The 18,956-nt window shown below is 48.4% G+C and overlaps 1 protein-coding gene and 1 long non-coding RNA gene across 4 annotated transcripts in view; both read left to right on the top strand.

Moving 5' to 3' along the window:
- Positions 1–18,956, top strand: part of DSCAML1 (DS cell adhesion molecule like 1) — a 325,080-nt gene that overhangs the window by 63,398 nt on the left and 242,726 nt on the right. The window lies entirely within an intron of this gene.
- LOC306640304 lies at positions 3,636–16,844 on the top strand. Its single transcript, XR_013757792.1, has 2 exons — positions 3,636–14,152; positions 15,504–16,844. It is a non-coding gene; the product is annotated as an uncharacterized lncRNA (long non-coding RNA).

Raw genomic sequence — 18,956 nt, 5'->3', positions numbered from 1 at the left:
ATGGTGTCCTTTGAACCACAAGATGTTTCAATTTACATGAAATCCAATTTATGGGTTTTTTTTTCTTTTTTGTTCATGCTTTGATGTCATAGCTAAGAAACCACTGCCTAATCCGAACTCATGAAGATTCATCCCTGTGTGTTCTTTAAGAGTTTCAAGCAATCAACAGATATATGAAAAATTGTTCAACATCTCTAGTAATAAGAGAAATGCAAATCAAAACTACACTAAGATTCCATCTCACCCCAATTAGAATGGCGATTATCAAGAATACAAGCAACAATAGGTGTTGGAGAGGATGTGGGGAAAAAGGTACACTCATACATTGCTGGTGGGACTGCAAATTAGTGCAGCCACTCTGGAAAGCAGTGTGGAGATTCCTTAGAAAACTTGGAATGGACCCACCATTTGACCCAGCTATCCCACTCCTCGGCCTATACCCAAAAGACTTAAAATCAGCATACTACAGAGATACAGCCACATCAATGTTCATAACGGCTCAATTCACAATAGCCAGACTATGGAACCAACCTAGATGCCCTTCAATTGATGAATGGATAAAGAAACTGTGGTATGTATATACAATGGAATATTACTCAGCTATAAAGAATAATAAAATTATGGCATTTGCAGGCAAATGGATGAAATTGGAGAATATCATGTTAAGTGAGATAAGCCAATCTCAAAAATCCAAAAGAGGAATGATCTCACTGATAAGTGGATGATGACACTTAATGGGGGGTGGGAGAGGAACAAGAATGGAGGAAGGAGGGACTGTATAGAGGGAAAAGAGAGGTGGGAGGAGTGGGGGGGAAGGAAAAAATAACGAAATGAATCAAACATCATTACTCTATGTAAATATATGAATATGCAAATGGTATGCTGTTTCTCCATGTACAAACTGAAACAACATGTATCCCATTTGTTTACAATAAAAATAAATTTAAAAAAAAAGTAAAAAAATAAAGTTTCATATTTTTAGCTGTAACTTAGGTCTTTGACCATTTGAGTTAATTTCTTCATGGTGTGAGGTAGGGCTCCAACACCATTCTTTTACATATAGATATCCAGTGTTGCAGCTTTGTTTGTTGAAATGATTACATAATTTGAATGATCTCGGCACCTTTGTCAAAATCAATTGACCCTAACTGTGAAGGTTTATTTTTGGATTCTCATTTCTACTCTGTTGCTCTAAATAGCTATTCTTATTCCAGTACCCACTCTCTTGGTTACCTTAGCTTTGTAGTAAGTTTTGAAATCAGGAAATGTGAATCCTCTAGCTTTGATGTACTCCTCTGCCCCCTCAAGATTGTTTTGGCTGCTTTGAGCCCATTGCAAGTTTTTATCAATTTTAGGAGCAACCTGTTCATTTCTACCAAGAAGCCAGCTGGAATTCTGATAGGGACTTCGTTGTTGAATCTGTAGGTCAGTTTGGGGAGTATTGCCAGTTTAACAATATTAAATCTTCAGTTAATGAACATGGGATGTCTTTCCATATATTTAGATTCTTTTAATAATGTTTTGTATTTTTTAAGTTAAAATTACTTCTAAATATTTTATTTTTATTATTATTACTTTTTTAGTACTGGGGGTTGAACTCAGGGGCACTGTTTCACTAAGCTACATCCCTGTACATCCCTATCCCTTTTTATTTTTTATTTTGAGAACAGAGTCTTGCTAAGTTGCTTAGGGCTTTACTAAGCAACTGCTGAGGCTGACCTCGAATTTGCAATCCTCCTGTCTAAGTCTCCCAAATTGCTGGAATTACAGGCATGTGCCATGATGCCTGGCTATTTTATTCTTTTTTCATGCTATTATAAATGGAGTGATTTCTTATTTTCACTTTTTGATTTTTTGTTGTTAGTGCATAGAAATGTAGTGGATTTATGCATATTGATTTTGTACTCTGCAAACTTACTGAATTCATTTATTAGTTATAGTAATTTTTCAGTGGGTTCCTTAAAGTTTTTTATATACAGGATCATCTCATCTGCAATGCATTTACTTCTTCCTTTCCAGTTTGAATGCTTTTTATTTCATCGTCTTGCCTAATTGCCCTGACTAGAACTTCCCATACAGTGTGGATAGAAGTGCTACAAAGGGACTTCCTTGTTGTTCCTGGTCTGAAGGGGAATGCATTCACTCTTTCACCATGACATACAATATTAGCTATATGTTCTTCATAGATTCTATAAGGTCAAGGAAATTTCCTTCTATCCTAGTCTGTTGAATGTTCTTGTCATGAAGTAGTGTTAAATTTTATCAGATTTTTTTTTATGTGTCTATCAAGAAGATCATGTGGTTTTTATCTTTTATTCTCTTGATGTGGTATGTTAGATTACTTGGTTTTATGATGTTAAACCAACCTTGCATTCCTGAGATGAATCCCCCTTGTTCATAGCATATAATCTTTTTATGTGCTTCTGGATTTGGCTTCCTAGTATTGGGCAACCATTCTGATGTCAGGATTCCCTGGAGGCAGCAAATCACTCTTCCTTCCTCCTAAACCATCCCACAGATTTATTTGTCAGAATCATCCTTACTTTACTTGGCTCTGTCCTGCCAATATTAGCCCACGGACATTGGCTGATGGCAGTGGGAATGATCGCCCTGAGCTTCTTGCCTTTGGGCTTGGCTCAGATGTCCTCCTGGGCAGGAAGCCTTCCCAGAGGCCCCCTGCACTCACTGTGCTGTCCTGGTCCTTGGCACAGGACTGTTGCCATCTAGCTGCTGTCCCTGTGGTTACCTGTCTATCTGTCTACTCCGCTGGAACACCAGCTCTGAAAGCCTGGGGTCATTATCCTATTTGCCTGGCAACGTTCTCAGTGTTTGTTAAATGACTCGTGTCTACCTGCTCAACAAGATTTCTAGGAAGCAAGCGTTTGGGGACCTGTAGAGATGATTCAGAATCTTGATCTAATGTAAATGGCTTTGAAACATTTTTTAAAGAGGCAAATTCCTTATTTCAAATGGAGTCTTCTATAAACCCCAGATGTCTAAACACACAAAGGGGCTGCTCGAGTTGAGGCAGGCCTAGGAGCCCTGTGCCCACTGGGCCTTGGTCTTGCTTGCATTGCCTGCTCCATGGAAGGGCCTTAGGGAGCCCGCCAGAGACCCTGTGACTTCACAGGACAGAGTTGGGGAACCACAGTGCTGTGAGAAGAGCCCTGTGCTGTCTCTATCTCAGTGACCTTGGGCATTTGGTCTCCCCTCCCTGGACCTGGTTCCTTCTTCTTAAAGGGAAAGTGCACCCCATCAGAGTGGGTGTCAGGTGGTATGATATAGCACTCATCTCCCCTGCATCCCCAGCAGATCTGGGAGCTCTGTCCTGCTGAGTCCAGAGTCCACACAGAGCTTCAGGGAGCCTCAGTGGAGCGTGAGGAGCAGCCATTCACCACCCCAGGATGAAGCGACCCTTGAGGCCTGTCCCAGGCCTGCCCGGTACTATTTAAGCTGGTCACAGTCTCATTCCCTGGCAAGCAAGGCAGTCATGGCTGACTCTAAGACTTACCTTGCTCCTGTACTCTTCCTGAGATTCTAAACCCTGAGATTCTAATTAAGAGGGCAACTTCGCCTCCTGCTGAGTGGCACTGACAATGTGCATAAGGGACAGGCCACTTCCAGAAGGTGCAGGGGGAAGACCCCCTCACAGGCAGAGAGAGGGTCACAGAACCAGAAGGAGCTTCATGGACTTGTAGGCAGGCCTGGAGATGAGAGGCCACAGGTAGCCGTAGCACAGGTAGCCATAACTTCTAATTTTTAGTTACCTAATAGCCTAACAAGGCAAACACCACAGCGTGTGGAACCTCCAGGTGTGTACAGGAAGTTGAGGCCCAGGAAGATGAAGGACTCGGCCACCGTGGCACAGCTGGGTTTGGACTAAGCTGGGCCTCCTCCCTGGTTCTCTGAATCATGTCTGGTGCTCTCTTCCTGCCACCACGCTCCACTCAGGCTCCCCCGCAGGACTCAGAGCTGGTTACAGTCCAGCACTGGGAGGTCTGGCAGATCAGTCAGCAGGGGCCTCCATGCACATGGGCTCTGACCTCAGGGGGAAAGAGGATAGAGCATGGGCCAGAGGTCACCATCCATGATAGGGAAGCCTGTAGGTACAGCGGCTGGGAAGGGGGAGACACTCAAGCTCATGGTGAGCACTAATCTCTGACCCCAAAGTGTCTTATGACCTGTAGGACACACCTGAGCCCCAGCCCTTCCCTGAGCCCCAAGCAAGAGGGCTGTTTTCCAAAGGACAAGAACCCGATCACTGTGTCCCCCTTGCTGGAAGCATTCTGTGGCCCACCCAGCCTTATTGGGTACCTTTGTATTATTCAGAGATAACTTCCTGTTCCAAACCAGCACCTTCACAGAGTCTGGGATAATATGCAAGTAGAGAAATAGACCAGCTAGCTCCAGTGTGGCCAGAGAGGCAGAAACCAGCTCCTCCAAGCAGACCAGGTGCTGTACTTGGCACCGACTGAGTGTCTATGAATGTCAGCACTCCTGACCCCTGCCAGCATCTGACTGGCTGCCATTCCTCACCTGATAGTATAAATTAGTGGTTCATTCCTTTGACTTAAGAATTTGCCCCAAGTTAAAAGGCATACGTGTCAAAAATAATGTGCTAAGCCCAGCAGTCACGCCCACTTAGGGTGAGCAAGTGAACCCATCCTTCCTGGAGAGAGGGATTTTCTTGGGGAAGGTGGAAAGTGTGGGTGCTCAGAATGGAAGGAGGGGGAAGATGCTCAGGTCATTATCAGACCCCCTCGGGCAGTACCTACTGTTTTCCAGAGCTTTGTCTATAATCCCATAACGTTTCAAAGGGTTCGCATGGCCTTGGTGGTCGCAGTTGGAGGAGGTAGAAAACTTATCATCAACAATGATGACGGTGGATCCTAGCTCTTCTACTGTCCAACTGTGTAAACGTGGGAAAATCATTTAACCTCTCTGCCCCTCATTCTGTATTTATAAAGTTGAGGTAAGAGTCATACCTACTTAATAGGGTTTTGCTAGAATTAATTTTCTGAGTCAGTGAATGTAAGAGGTGCAAAACTTTCTGGCACACATGGCAACCACAGTACACATTCAAAGAACGTCAGCCATCATCATTACTAACACAGCCAGCATCCGCGGAGTGCTGTGGCCTGATCTCAGGCTGCTACCTCCCAGGGTACAACTGGTCATTCGATTGCCTGGGCTGCCATGCCAAGGCCAGTTTTATAGGGCTGCTCCTGCTGGTCCGGCTCCCCTATTGGCCCCAGAGTCCCCACACCTGGGATCCAAGGCCACAGTCCCACTGCAATGCTGGTGGTTGACCCACGTGCTTCACTGTGGGCCCTTGCTGTCCTTTGCTGGCATCAAACCTTCAGCAGGGCCCCTGGCTTATTCGACAGGTGACCTTTTGGAGAAAGACTTGAGGTCTTGGTCTTCTCTCTCTCAGAAGACCTTGGAGCTCCTGGGATACACAGCTCCACCTTCCTCATGATCCTGTACCCTGGGACAGCAGGCAGCATTCCTTTTGTTCTTTTTGTTCTTTTTAGGTATATATGACAGTAAGTGTATTTTGACATTTTATCCAAAAATGGGGTATAACTTATCCTGATTAAGATCCCATTCTTGTGACTGTACATGATGTGGAGTTACACTGGTGGTGTATCCATATACGAACACAGGAGAGTCATGTCTGCTTCATTCCACTGTCTTTCCTCTTCCTATTCCCTTCCCTCTGCCTTCCTTCATTGCCCTTGGTCTAATCCAATGAACTGCTATTCTTCCCTCCCTGTCTCATTACTGTGTGTGTTAGCACCCACTTATCAGAGAGAACATTCAGCCTTTTGTTTTTTGGGATTGGCTTATTTCACTTAGCACAATAGTCTCTAGTTCCATTTATTTACTGGCAAATGCCATAACTTCATTCTTCTTTATGGCCATTGTGTATATGTACCACGTTTTCTTTATCCTTTCATCTGTTGAAGGCACCTAGGTTGGTTCCATAGTTTAGCTATAGTGAATTGAGCAGCTATGAACATTGATGTGGCTGTGTTTCTATAGTATGCTGATTTTAAGTCCTTTGGGTATAGGCCAAGGAGTGGGATAGCTGGGTCAAATGGTGGGTCCATTCCAAGCTTTCTGAGGAATCTCCACACTGCTTTCCAGAGTGGCCGCACCAATCTGCAGTCCCACCAGCAACGTATGAGTGTTCCTTTCCCCCCACATCCTCGCCAACATTTATTGACACTTGGATTCTTGATAATTGCCATTCTGACTGAAGTGAGATGGACTCTCACTGCAGTTCTAATTTGCATTTCTCTAATTGCTAGAGATGGTGAACATTTTTTCATACACTTGTTGACCATTTGTATTTCTTCTTCTGTGAAGTGAGCAGGCAACATTTCTAAAACCCAGAGAAATGTGCTGGCATGCCTTGGCTTGGATCAGGAGGTACCCATTGACCTTATGTAAGTAAAATTTAAAATATATCAAACAAATAGAAGTAAGTCAAATGATTTTTCCTGTACTAACAATAACACCTTGTCCCAAGGTGATGCCCCTTACCCCCCTGAGAAGACTCTGGTTTAGTACTTCAAATGCCACCTTCTAAAATGCTCAGTCACACTCACTCGCACATGACCTCATTTAATCTTTACAACACGGGGTGTCATTACCCCTTTTGCATATGAGGAAACCAAGGCTCAAGGAAGCTGGGCCACTTGCCCAGGCGTTTTGGTCCCAGAGCTAATACTCTCTACCTTCCTACATTCTCCTGTCCCTCATTGTGTGGTGTTCTTGGCCTGAAGTTCCCAGAGAGGGCAGCCAGTCTGCTGCCTAGCCTGGCTAAGGACATCAGGCAGGTAGGTCTCTTCTGCCACCTCAGTCTGATCCCCAGGTGGGAAGCACATGGGGTCAGCCTGTGACCAGGCCCTGGGAAGGTCTCACTCCTTCTGTAGACCCTTCTGCCCACAAGGCGGGGGTGGGGCGCTGTGGGGCTCAGCAGCAGCTGATCAGAACGGATGATATGTTTTCACTCTGCTGTGTTCAACAGTGCAGATCGGACAGGGAGCGGAAACGGGAAAGATAAGTGGGAAATAAATCACTGACTTGATTTAGTCATAATAGTAAGGAGAGGGGGATCGCCGAGCCGTGATCGGGGCCTTGATCAGCGACTGGAGGAAGCAGATGGAGCTCCCTTTGCCCCTCACCAGCCTGCTCCGGCCCCTGCAGGGGAGAGCTGCTGGGCAGGGGATGGGGCGCAGGCCATCACGGGTCACTCTGAGTTTGCTGGGAGTGTCGAGGCATAGAAGCTTGTGCTGCCCAAGAGGCCCATGCCCTCTGAGGGCAGCAGACAAAGGAAACACAGTGTCCATGGAGACCTGCCCACTGAGCCTGGGAGGGGCTCTGCAGCAGACAGCCGGCAGGTGAGGGAGGCTAGGAGTGGCCTCTGAGCGCTCCTGTTCTCATTGCTCTTCTGAAAGCATCTCTGCCTTCCCTTTTTCCCAGGCAGGACTGGACCACCTGCCAGCCTAGCCTTTGGGGATGTCCAGAGGAGAGGTCACATCTTCTCTCCCGCTGACCCCAGTGCCTTGCCCCTCTCAGTGCATGCAGGCCACCTGGACCCTCCACTGCGTTTCTAGGCCATTCCCCATGCCTGCTGTTGGGAGGTGGATGCTGGTCCACACATCCCAGGAAGAGAGGCTCCTTGTCCCCTGAGCAAGAATCCAGTGCAGAGAGTGCCATGGGGTGGGAGAAGGTCAGTGGTTCTCAGAGGCCTGGGCATTAGGGAGAGGACCGTGTAGGTGACATGGGAACATCCATTCCCATTCACTAAGGGATATCCTCTCTGGCAAGTTATAAAACACCGTTTCCATCGAGCCTGTAGAATTACTTACAGGAGCCACAATGAAACCAGACAACCTTTCAATCAAGCTGCCTCTTGTTCCCGCTTCAAGGCTGGCGAAATAAATATTGAGCAAATAAAGTTAGTCAGCATCTGAGCATTTTAATGAATAAAGAGTAGCAGGAAGGCCTGGGGAGCGGGGAGCAGCCACGCATCCCAGAGGAGAGACGCACCAGGCCGCTGGGCCCCTGCCTCCCGCAGCCCCTGGTCGGGCTCCACACACGCGCTTTCTGCTCTTGTCCAGAGCCCCACGGCCTGTCTCATGCAGTGGTGGGGAGGACCCAAGGCCCAGGTGACTCACCCCCTGACCTCAGCAGTGTGTGTCCTCCTCAGAGGGGTCACCTTCTCAACGCACCCGGAGGAGCCAGCCTTTGGGTCTCTAGAATGGGGGTCAGGAAAGCTGAACCCCAGAGGAGGTGAGACGTGAGGGGAAAGTAACGTTATGGCCTTAACAAGGGGCTTTTAAATTTGCTTTTGTAGCAAGAATAAGAAGGTGCAACTGGTGTAATGGAGGTAAAGGACAGGCCACAGAGCCAAGCTCTCGTTCCTCCTCTCCTCTCTGTCCAAGAGTGCTTAGACCTGGGAAGGTAGAGCAGCCTGCGTGGGGGACGGAGCCCCAGGTGCTGCAGAGGAGGGAGGAGGCAGCAGCAGTGCCTTCTGGCCCCATTGACTTCCTCCCTGCTGGGGTGCTGAGGAGGCAGAGCAGGAGGTGGCTCCATCTCCCTCCGCTTGCCTCTCTGAGGAACTGCGCAGAACTGGAGAGTGGGCCGTAAGTGGGGGGAAAGGCAAATGTGGCTTTGCTTTTCAAAGGGGAAGGGCGGTGGGAGCTGCGAATGATCCCGGATATGCTCAGCGCCAGCCCCAGGCAGGCTGCTAGCCCAGCCGTGCAGTGCATAATTTGGACACAAACGGAAGTAAGGGAGATCACCAGAAATCAGGATGGGTTTACTATAAACTAGTCATGTCAGACAAACCTCTTTGTAAAATACGGGTAGGTCAAAAGAATGTTCTAGATATAAGATGAGGATTCCAGCCTGGCATTTGTCATAATCATTCATGGCAATTCTTGTGGACAAGCTGAAAATTTGTAACCTGGATGGAGTCCAGGGAGGAGTATTTGGGGCAGGCCCAGAGAACTGGATGCCTAATGGATTGAGATCAAACTGGAGGAAAACTTCTGAGGATATGGGGGAATTCCTATTCTTTGTGAGATGTCATCGGTGACCTTGGTGCTGATGTTGAGGACATACGAGTGAAATCTGTGAATGATCTCCAGCTTCAAAGGGTAATAAATACCATGCCTAATAGTAATCATGGGCAAAATAATAGCTTATAGTCAACAACTCTCAGCACCCACCACGTGCCAGACACTGTTCTTGAACATCACCCTGTGTTCACATTTCGTTTTTATAGCATCCCAATGAGGTGGATAATTGACTGAGTCCTGTTTTACAGATGAGGAAACTGAAGACAGACAGGTTAAGGAAATGGGTTATAGAAACAGGATTTGGCCAGCCATCTGAACCTGTTCTCTTGACCCCTTGCCACAAAAGAAACATGATTCAAAGTGATTTCAGAGACTGTAATCACAGCAGAACACGAGAGAAATCTAATAGGAACACATGGAAACTACCATTTCTAGAACCAGGGCACTGAGACAGGGCAGGGCGTGGAACACGTCAGCAGCATATCTGAGAAACTCAGAGGGGTTTGGTTGGCTGTGGTTCAGCTGTAACAACAGGGTGATGTGGCTCCCAAAGTGAGTTCCAGGAGTGTCCCCCTGCCCCCCGCAAGCAATTCCAAGGTTTGGACTTCAGACTGCACATTTTTAAAAGACGTTGACAAAATGGAGCAGGCCAGGCCAGAGAAGATTAGGAGGGTGGAGCCAGAAACTCTGCCTGTAATAACTAACCAACTAACTAACCAATGGGTCAACTGTCGAAGGCTGAATGAACCACTGGAGACTGGCTGGGGAGGGGCAGTGGTCATCCCTGGCATCAGAGCAGGCCTGGACTTGCTGTGGATCTCCAAAGGGAAAACCCGGGACCTGTGGGCAGACATGAGAGCTCAGCTCTTCCAGTGAGAAGGAGCACGTGGTCACTCTCAGACTGCTTAAACTGGACCGGTTCCTGTTTAAAGGAAATAACATGAAGCTTGATTGGCACAGTGTCTGGTGCATTCATATGTGCAAAACCTGGTAGCTATAACCGTGATTATGACTAATTTCAACATTGGAACCCAGAACCTTCCACTTGTTAAAGTATATGACTGAGCAAGTCATTTCCTCTCCCCGAGCCTCAGTTTCCTCATCTATACAATGGGGATTATGACACCGACCCTAGACAGATGCTGAGGATGAATATTTAAAAAATTTTAAGAGATGGTGTCTGAGAGGAAGTCAGTGTTTCCTTGGGAAGTTCCTCGGAGGACAAAGGCTGTGCAGGGCTTGTTGTGGGCCTCACTGGTAACAATAAGCAGTAGTAGAGGCTGCCACTTATTTCTGACGTGCTTATCGTGTGTGGGGCACTAAGCTCAGCACCTTGCAGACCTCAGTCCTCATGGTTCTCGTGACCCTCACAGCTCTCCAGGTAAGTGCCACTGCTGCTGTCTGCCAGTCACCCTCTCACAGGTGAGGAAGCTGGAATTCAGATAGCAGGAGGGCCAGGGACGCAATCCAGTTCTGCCCCTTCAGGTCCAGGATTTAAAAACCTTCCACTGAGGACAGCAGCTCTTTGGGAAGTGAGGAGGAAGAGGGAACATGCAGTCCATCAGTGCAAGGGATCTGGCCCTTCCTCCAGCGTTCCTGAGCCCTGGGGTGGAGGGCGAGCCGGCACCTCAGCCTGCTCCCCAGGCCTGGGCCCGGCTCACCTCCCACTTCAGGCCTGCGCCCTCCCCTCCCAGCCCACTGCAGGCTCCTCTCTTTCAGCCTGTCTGACTCCATCTGGGTACTTTGTCCTGCTAATTCCAGGGCTGGGAGGGCGTGTGCACTCTTTAAGCTGTTCAGCCCTAATTAGAAGTTCTTGACAGCTTGTTTGGGGCCCTGTCAGGCGCGCTTACTCGCCTTGCACCAATAAGTAAAAAGGAAAATTGCTATCTGCTCCATACCTGGAGCCTGGTGTCATCGTGAGCGGCATGTGCAGCAGGCACTTGGCTCGCTGCTCCCAGTCTGGGCGTGCTCTGCCAACTCGGCCAGAGCAGGCGGCCGGGTGGGGGCCCTGTCCCTCCAGGGATCACCCAGAGCGCCAGTGCCTGGGCCCAGAGGGACTAACTGAGATTTGATCAGGGCAGCCAGCTGAGGCTGCAGGGATGCAGAACACTGGAACTTTCAAATCTTCTCTGCCTTTGAAACCCCACACGTTCCAGGTTAGAGGCTGCAAAACACAGGGTCTCTTTTTCCAGTGACCTATTACAGGGTCCTGTTGGAGGAGGAGGTTGGACCTTGTTTTTCCAGTAACAAGGAAATGGTGGAGCAAAGCCTGAGCTGTCTGACCTTCCTCTGAAGTCTTGAGACTTAAGCAGTTAGAACAAGACAGTGGATCCAAACCACCCAGGCTCAGAACTCCACTGTGCCACTGATAAGCTGTGTGTCCCTGTGCTAGTCGTTTCACTTCTACCAGGGCCGGATTTGTCATCTGTTAAATGGGCATAATCATCAAGTTGTAAGAATTAAATAAAACCTCAGCACAGTGCCTGATATCTGGTAAACACTACAAATATTGACCGTTGTTATTATTTTTATAAGACTCTTAACTAGAGCATTATAGTTAAACAGTTTGAATTCCAGTTATATTATATAATTAACCTTGGACAAGTACCTAACCCTGACCCTGAGATTCATTTCTAAAAATAAGTATAATAATAATACCCTTCCCTAGGATTATTACGAAGATTAAATGAGATTATGTATATGAAACAACACTTCGCATAGCACCTAGAACATAGCTTAGCAAACTGTAGCCCCCATCTGTGTCAGGTGCTAGTCAGCTTTCCAGTACTATATCAAAATACCTGAGATAATCTACTTAAAAATCTGAAAGGTTGATTTTGGTTCATGTTTTGGATTTCAGTACATGGCCCCTTGGCCCAGTTGCTTTTGGACCTGTGATAAAAAAGTACATCTTGATGGAAGTATGTGGCAGAGAACACCTGTTTGACTTATGACCCGTAGTGAAAGAGAGAAACAGGGAGAGCACATTGTTTTAGTCAGCTTTCTTTGCTGCTGTGACTAAAGGACCTAACCAAAACAATTGTAGAGGAGGAAAAGTTTATTTGGAGGCTTATGGATTCAAAGAGCTCAGTCCATAGATAGCAGGCCCCATTCCTTGGGGCTTGAGGTGAGGCTGAACATCATGGTAGAAGAGTGTAGCAGAGGGAAGCAGCTCACATGGTGATCAGAAAGCAGAGAGGGAGATACTCTCCAGATACAAATATCTACCCCATAGCCACGCCCCCAATGAACCACTTCCTCCAGTCACACCCACCTGCCTCCGGAGACCACTCAGTTAATCCCATCAGGGATCAATTCACTGATCGGGTTAAGCCCAGTCATTTCTCCTCTAAACTGCCTTGTGTGGGGGATACCACATCCAAACCATAACACTCATGTCCCACAACCTCCTCCAAGGGCACACCTCCGATGACCTAAAACCTCCCAGTAGGCCCCATCTTTTAAAGATTTTCCACCTTCCTATAGCACCCCAGGCTGGGGACCAAACCTTTAACCCACGGACCTTTGGGTGTCACTTATTCAAACCATAGCAACCCATTTTTATAAATAAAGTTTTATTTGAAGATAGTCACTCTCTTTTCTTTAAATATCATCTGAGCTTCTTTCTGGCTACACCAGTGTGAAGTACGGCCCACAAAGTTGAAAATAATTACTGTGTGGCTCTTTATAGAAGAAGTTTGCCAACTGCGGGCCTAGAACATAGTATATGCTCATTAAACACTAGTTGCTATTAACGAATAACTGTACTTGTAATGCCCACGCTGCCTTTCTGAGGAGTTTGAGGCCAAGCTTTCCAACCAGAGAGATTTTTTTGTAAAGGTCTTATATGATGACCTCAGGGAGTGGGGGAGATTTGTGAACATTTGTCTTGTTTGTGTTTTTAGAAAAGGAAAAGTAGAAGGGATATTCAATAGGGTCACACACCTTCCCCCAGACACTTATTTCCTGTCTCAAGGGATATCAGGAATTGGGAGCTGCCCCTCTCTCCATTCACTGATTCTACCAGCAAGGAAGGTTTCCTTCCCCTGCTCCCAGAAGCCCTTGCTGGATTTCAGATACCCAGTCATTAGGTGAAGGCCCTCAGTTACACCGTAATGGAATCTGTGGTCCCTCACACACAATTACCCCCACCCCAGCATGGGGCTTGTGCAGGGTCCTGGGAAGTCCTTCAATGCCTGAGAGTCCTTCAGGCCAGGAGAGACTTCCCGTTCCCTAGAGTGCCCAGGCCAGGAGGCTGGGGCCAGGGGAGGGCTGGGGTGCGCGCAGGCTGCAGGACAGGCTGGAGCCGGGAGCCACAATGCCCCACTGACCTCGCGTACAGGCAGGCTATTATCACTCAATTTTTACGCTGTGTTCCGGACACTGCTGTGCCTGCCATGGACGTGCAGCCGTTAAAATATTAATGTCTGGCATGTGGCAAACATTTAAAGTATGCTGGGACCTGGGAACTGTTGAGCGGGGGCCTTGTTGACACTCTACCTCACCTGGGTATTGTTTGCTATGTAAATGCCAAGGATTCCTCCCTGAGGTCGGAGCCAGCTCTTCTCTCCTTGCCGCTCATTTCCTCCTGTGCCCAGGTTGGTACAGCAGCTGTTCCCTGCCCCGTGGTGCCTCCCTAAGGCCACACAGGTGTATTCGAGTTCCAGTTGCCAGGGGCATTTGAAAGAGCTGGTTTCAGGACATCGTCCATAAAGCAACCCTGGACCTGCCCGAGGCCAGCTCTGTGCCAGGAACTGGACTGGGCACTCGGGTGGGGGGCCAAGTGGACATGGCCACTGCCCACCAGAGGCTTGCAATACCCAAGGGGGTTCACACCGGTCACTAATGCCTAGAATACAGCACAGAGCTGGGAAGTCGGGGTGGCCAGCGTGGGCCATACCACTCCTCCACGGCAGCCATGGCAGGTTGATCGTGGGACTTTTTTTTTTCCTGAGTTCCCAAGCAGCCTTACATTCCTTATCAACACAGGAAGCCACCTCCAGTCAGTCGGAACCAGCCTGAGATGAAACCAATTTGTCGTCCCTGACGGAGGGGAGGTTAGTGGCTGAAGGGAGTGCCGATAACATGCTGAGGGGCTCTGCAGGGGGACTGCTCCCTTCAGGAGGGGAGGCACAGCTTCCCGGAGGGGCTGGCCCTCATGGCGGGCTGGGGAGATGGAGGGAGCGGGTGGGTATGAGCAGGCCTGAGGCGCAGGAGCCATAGCCATCCTGTCCTGTCCTGGTGGCCAGGGCTGCCTCTCAGCTCTGTCTCTCCAGCTGATAAAAGTCTTAGGAGACCTTGTCTTTAGAAGTCTCTAGAAAGTCATCTGTCCTCCTGAACTAAACAAAGGGCATGATTGGGTTGGTGTCTGGCATCATGAGTCATCTGGCCCAAAGGTCAACGGACTTTTTTCTGAAAAGGACCAGAAAGTAACTATTTTAGACTGAGTGGGCCGGGGGGGTGGGGGGGTGGGGGGGTGGTCTCCATCATAACCGCTCAGCCACCGTAACCCCAGCAGCCAGGGATACTATGCGAATGAGCAGAGGTGACTGTGTTTAAAAAACTGTATTGTGGATGCTGGAATTTGAATTTCATGTGATTTTGATGTGTCACAAATTAATATTATTAAAAAAAAAAAAAAAACTCATTTCACCCGCATAAAAGTCATGCTTAGCTCTTAAACTGCATCAAACAGACCCTGGGGCTGATGGGACTCCTAACCGGCTGGAATCGCTTCGGGCTGCCCGCTGCTCCCTGGCCTGCCCTCCCACCCCCCGATAGGTGTGCTCACTCGTCCGGACAGGGTGGGCTACTTTTGCTCATGACCATGATGTGACCACAGCCTGTGTCAGTAGGGTAACTGGGGCAGTGGGTGAGGGGTAAGGGTCAGTTAAGCTTTTAAAGAGCAAAACCCAAAGCTCTTCAGGGGGAAGGACTACAGGCTGCCTCTGCTGTGTCCTACGGACCTGCCAGCAATCAGTGGTTCCCAAAGGTCAAAGATGAGGACACTGAGGCCCAGAGAGGTCCAGTGACTTGCTCCAGGTAGTTTGTCTGGTTGGCAGCACAGCGGGCACCAGAACCTTGCCATCAGGTGATAGAGTCTTTCTTCCACGCTACCATGTGGAAGAGGGTCCCCGGGTTGAGTACCTTTTTGTCCCCTTGCTCCAGGCTGACAGGAAGCGCTCCTGGCCTTTACTACCATTATTGCTCATGCCCACTGGCTGCCGCATCTCTGAGAGGACACAGCCATCAGGCCCTAGCATCCGGGTAGCACAGAGAGAAGGAAAACATGATAAATTGCCGCTAATGCTGCTGGGTGACTGAGATAAAGGCTTGATTGTTTGGGCAGCATAAATCAACACCCTGAGCTGGATGGGAAATAAAGCAATAATTTAAATCTATTTTCAGGGTCTTGCGGGCTGAGTGACCAACCAGCATTGATATCTGAGGATGGACTGCAGGATAGGGGAGGGTGATCTATGGGTACATGGCACCCGGTGGGCATCTCTGTACTCCCCGGGGCTTGCCGCAGCCCTGAGGGTGAGCTGCGGGCAGAACCATAACGCCTGCCCCTGTTCTGGAAAGGGGTCCCCAGAAGCCAGGTGCCTGCCTCCCCAACCACCCCACCCGCGGAGGGCCTCCGCCCTCCTCCAGGAGCCCCAGTGGCTGGCTCATCACGCTTCATGGAGGAACCATTCCTGTCGGGCCAGTGCAGGGGCAGAGCGCTCGAAAGCGCACAGGACAGGATTAACGTGGCCCCATCAGGCGTCCATGCAGCCAAGGACTCCGGCCTGCCAGTGCGCCACTGTCTCCTGGGTGCCAAGCCCTGTGCCTGCTACATTCAAGAAAAGAATGCCCCCAACAACAAAACCACAACGAAGAACATCAACACCTAAAGACTGGACTGTGGCAGAGCCCCAAGGGGACAGGGGAAAAGCGAGTACCTCCAGGTTTCTCCTGGGACATCCCGCGAGGGTTAAGGAAAGTCGTAGAAGAGGCGAAATCTGGGCCGAGTCTGGAGAGGGGAGTAGAGTTGATGAGCAGAACAAGAGGGAAGCTGCTGTGCCCGTGGGTTAGAGGTTTCATTTTCTTTTTTAAAAATTATTTACTTTTACTTGAAAAATACAATGGTATGTACTTATCGTGTATGTGACATTTTGAAATCATAGCTTCTGTTTTGGTCCTGTCTCCTTACGCTCAGCTGTCTCTTCCTCCAGGTCCTGGTTTCCTTTGGGCCACTATTGCATGCAGAGCACATAATAGACACTTGTGGTCAGGGGACCAGGGTTCTGTCCCCGCTGCATCATTGTGCAGCTCCATGGCCTCGGGCAGGACCTTTGAACCTTGCTTGTTCTTTTCCTCCTGGGGAAAATGACGAGGTGGGAAGTGGTCAATTATGTGACCTCTAGGTTCCTTCGATTCCTCAATGCCTTCAGGGCTCTTGTTGATGCTTTAAATAATTTGCAGGCCGGCACCACCTGCTGGAACTGAGATGCTCTTTCCTCCCTTGACCAAGAATTAGGCACTTGGCAGTAGTGCACGCCTATAATCACAGCTGCTTAGGAGGCTGAGGCAGGAAGATCGTGAGTTCAAAGCCAGCCTCAGCAACTTAGTAAGGCCCTAAGCAACTCAGGGAGACCCTGTCTCTAAATAAAATATGAAAAAGGGCTGGGGATGTGGCTCAGGGGTTAAGTACCCCTGGGTTTAATCCCCAGTACCAAAAAAAAAAAAAAAAAAAAAAAAAAAGAATTAGGCACTTGATAGACTTTAATAAATACTTGACAGACTTCCCTGTTTTTCGGAAAAGATAGATGACGTTTCCCAAGAAATGCTGGAGTTATGGATGGCCTCTGCTCTTTATCCAAACTATAAACAACAGGGCCAAAATAAGCCCAGCACATGGCATCGTCCACAGGTCTCAGCACCTTGGATGTGGTAGGTTTGCTCAGGCAACCCTAGGGTCAGGCTGAGCCATTTGTCATCCCTATTTCACAGAGGCAGAAATGGGGATGCAGGAAGATGGACCAACTTACACAGTTCCCAAGGGGTAACACCAGGCTTTGTAGCAGGCAGGGCGGGCCCAGGGGCTGCTCTGCAGACTGCAGGGAGATCCTTCAGGGAGATCTAGTAAGGATGAGCTGGTGGGTGGTTCGAGGGACCCCCCTCAGCAGCAGCGTGGGGTGCTGGATCATTCCACCACCGCCGCCCGCTACCCCACCACCTCCACACTGCCACGGGCCGTTCATCTTACAAGGTGTCAAGATGGATGGGCCTGACAGAACCTGTCAAGGCCCGACAAGGGGCCACATCTGAACCTGGTGATGGAGGTCGTAAATTTTTATGTTCATTATGTTTGTTTTGTTTGGTATAATTAATGAATCTATTAAGCTCAATCAAGCTCTGACCTCTTTTATAACCATTATAAATCAGCTCAAATGGCTCAGGAAGGGGGGATTGGTGTCCTTTGCAGCCCTCCCTGAGAGACGGTGGTCATTTCATGGAGTGAAGCCTTAGAAACGGGATACGGGAGTGGGATGAGCATGTGTCCCCTGGGGATGAGTCAGGGATGGGACTGGAAGCTACCAAAAAAATATTGAGAATAGAGGGGGGAAAAGGCCTGGGGAAACAGAGGCAGGGAGCCTAGCTATGCGACTCCTATTCCAGTGACGCTTCATTATCCATGTTTATGTTAGCCCTGGGCTACAGAAAGAGAGTCGGAGGGAGAAAAGAGCAGAATCTCCCATACCTTATCCTCTTTGCCCTAAAAATGGCTTCCTGAGGAACAGATGCTCTTAACAGCCCCAGAAGCGGGAGCAGGGCATGGGGAGGGGAGAGGAAGGTGTCAGACTCCAGGTGTCAGAGGAGGGACGGGAGGTTCAGAGCCACCGTCCCGCAGCAGGAGCAGGGGATATCAGGCATCTCTTTCTCTGCTCTGCTCTCTGGTTTGGTGAGCAGGGAGACTGCATGATGGAGCAGGGTCGCACAGCCGGTTCCCAGCTATTAGGATGAACAGATCCCTGGGATACCAACAAGGATGCTGCCAGCGTGCCCAGGCTTTAATAATAGTTAAAAAAAAAAAAAAAAAAAAAAAAAACTAACAAAACACATTCCCCATCATTAAAATGCAGAAGCAGATAAAGAGCAGCTCCTGTGTAATTACCAAAAATTCTTATTTCCATAAGAAACCAGCACTTCATAAATTTCCAACCTGAGCCTTTCTCTCCAGGGAAACTGGGTTTCTATGAATATAGAAATTTGGTAATTGCCCCTGAAACTGTGCTTTTCTGTGTTAATGAATAGCTGGAGTTGCTTTTGCTTACAGCCTGGAATAGTACAGGTTCCTTCTCTACCACCGTGTCAATGAGAACCTGTCCTATCCCCACCCCCAATGTCTACACCCGGTAGACCCATCTGGAGCATCAGGACTGGGTTTCAGGAAAAGTGATTTCTTCTCCAGGGGATGAAGGGAGTGGAGAGGGCCTGCCAGTCAGGAGCCGAGTTCTGCATCTTTCCAGCTGCCTTTGTATTCTTCCTTACCAGAGGCATGCATTTTTATTTTAGTGCAGTGTATTTTTTTAAAATAAAATAAATGCACTATTAGATTTTAAAATGTACAGCATTATATAGCTCCTAATGCCATGGTAGATTTTAAACCTCTAAAAGCATATGCATTAAAGCAATTTTCTAAACTAATATAGCAAGAGGTCCACAAAAGCGCTGCAACATTTGATAATAGTTGCCATCTTCAGCCGAGGATAATGATGTTAACAAATGTAATGGGAGTAATGAGTGGAGATTCAAAAAGCTGCTTTTGTTTAATTTTTTTGTAATGCAAATTCAGTTTGGGAATAAAAGAAGGGG

The sequence above is a fragment of the Sciurus vulgaris genome (genome assembly GCF_902686455.1).
Source record: "Sciurus vulgaris genome assembly, chromosome: 11".
NCBI lineage: Eukaryota > Metazoa > Chordata > Mammalia > Rodentia > Sciuridae > Sciurus > Sciurus vulgaris.
Note: the sequence above shows the minus strand (reverse complement) of the source record. Positions and strands in the feature narration are given on the sequence as shown.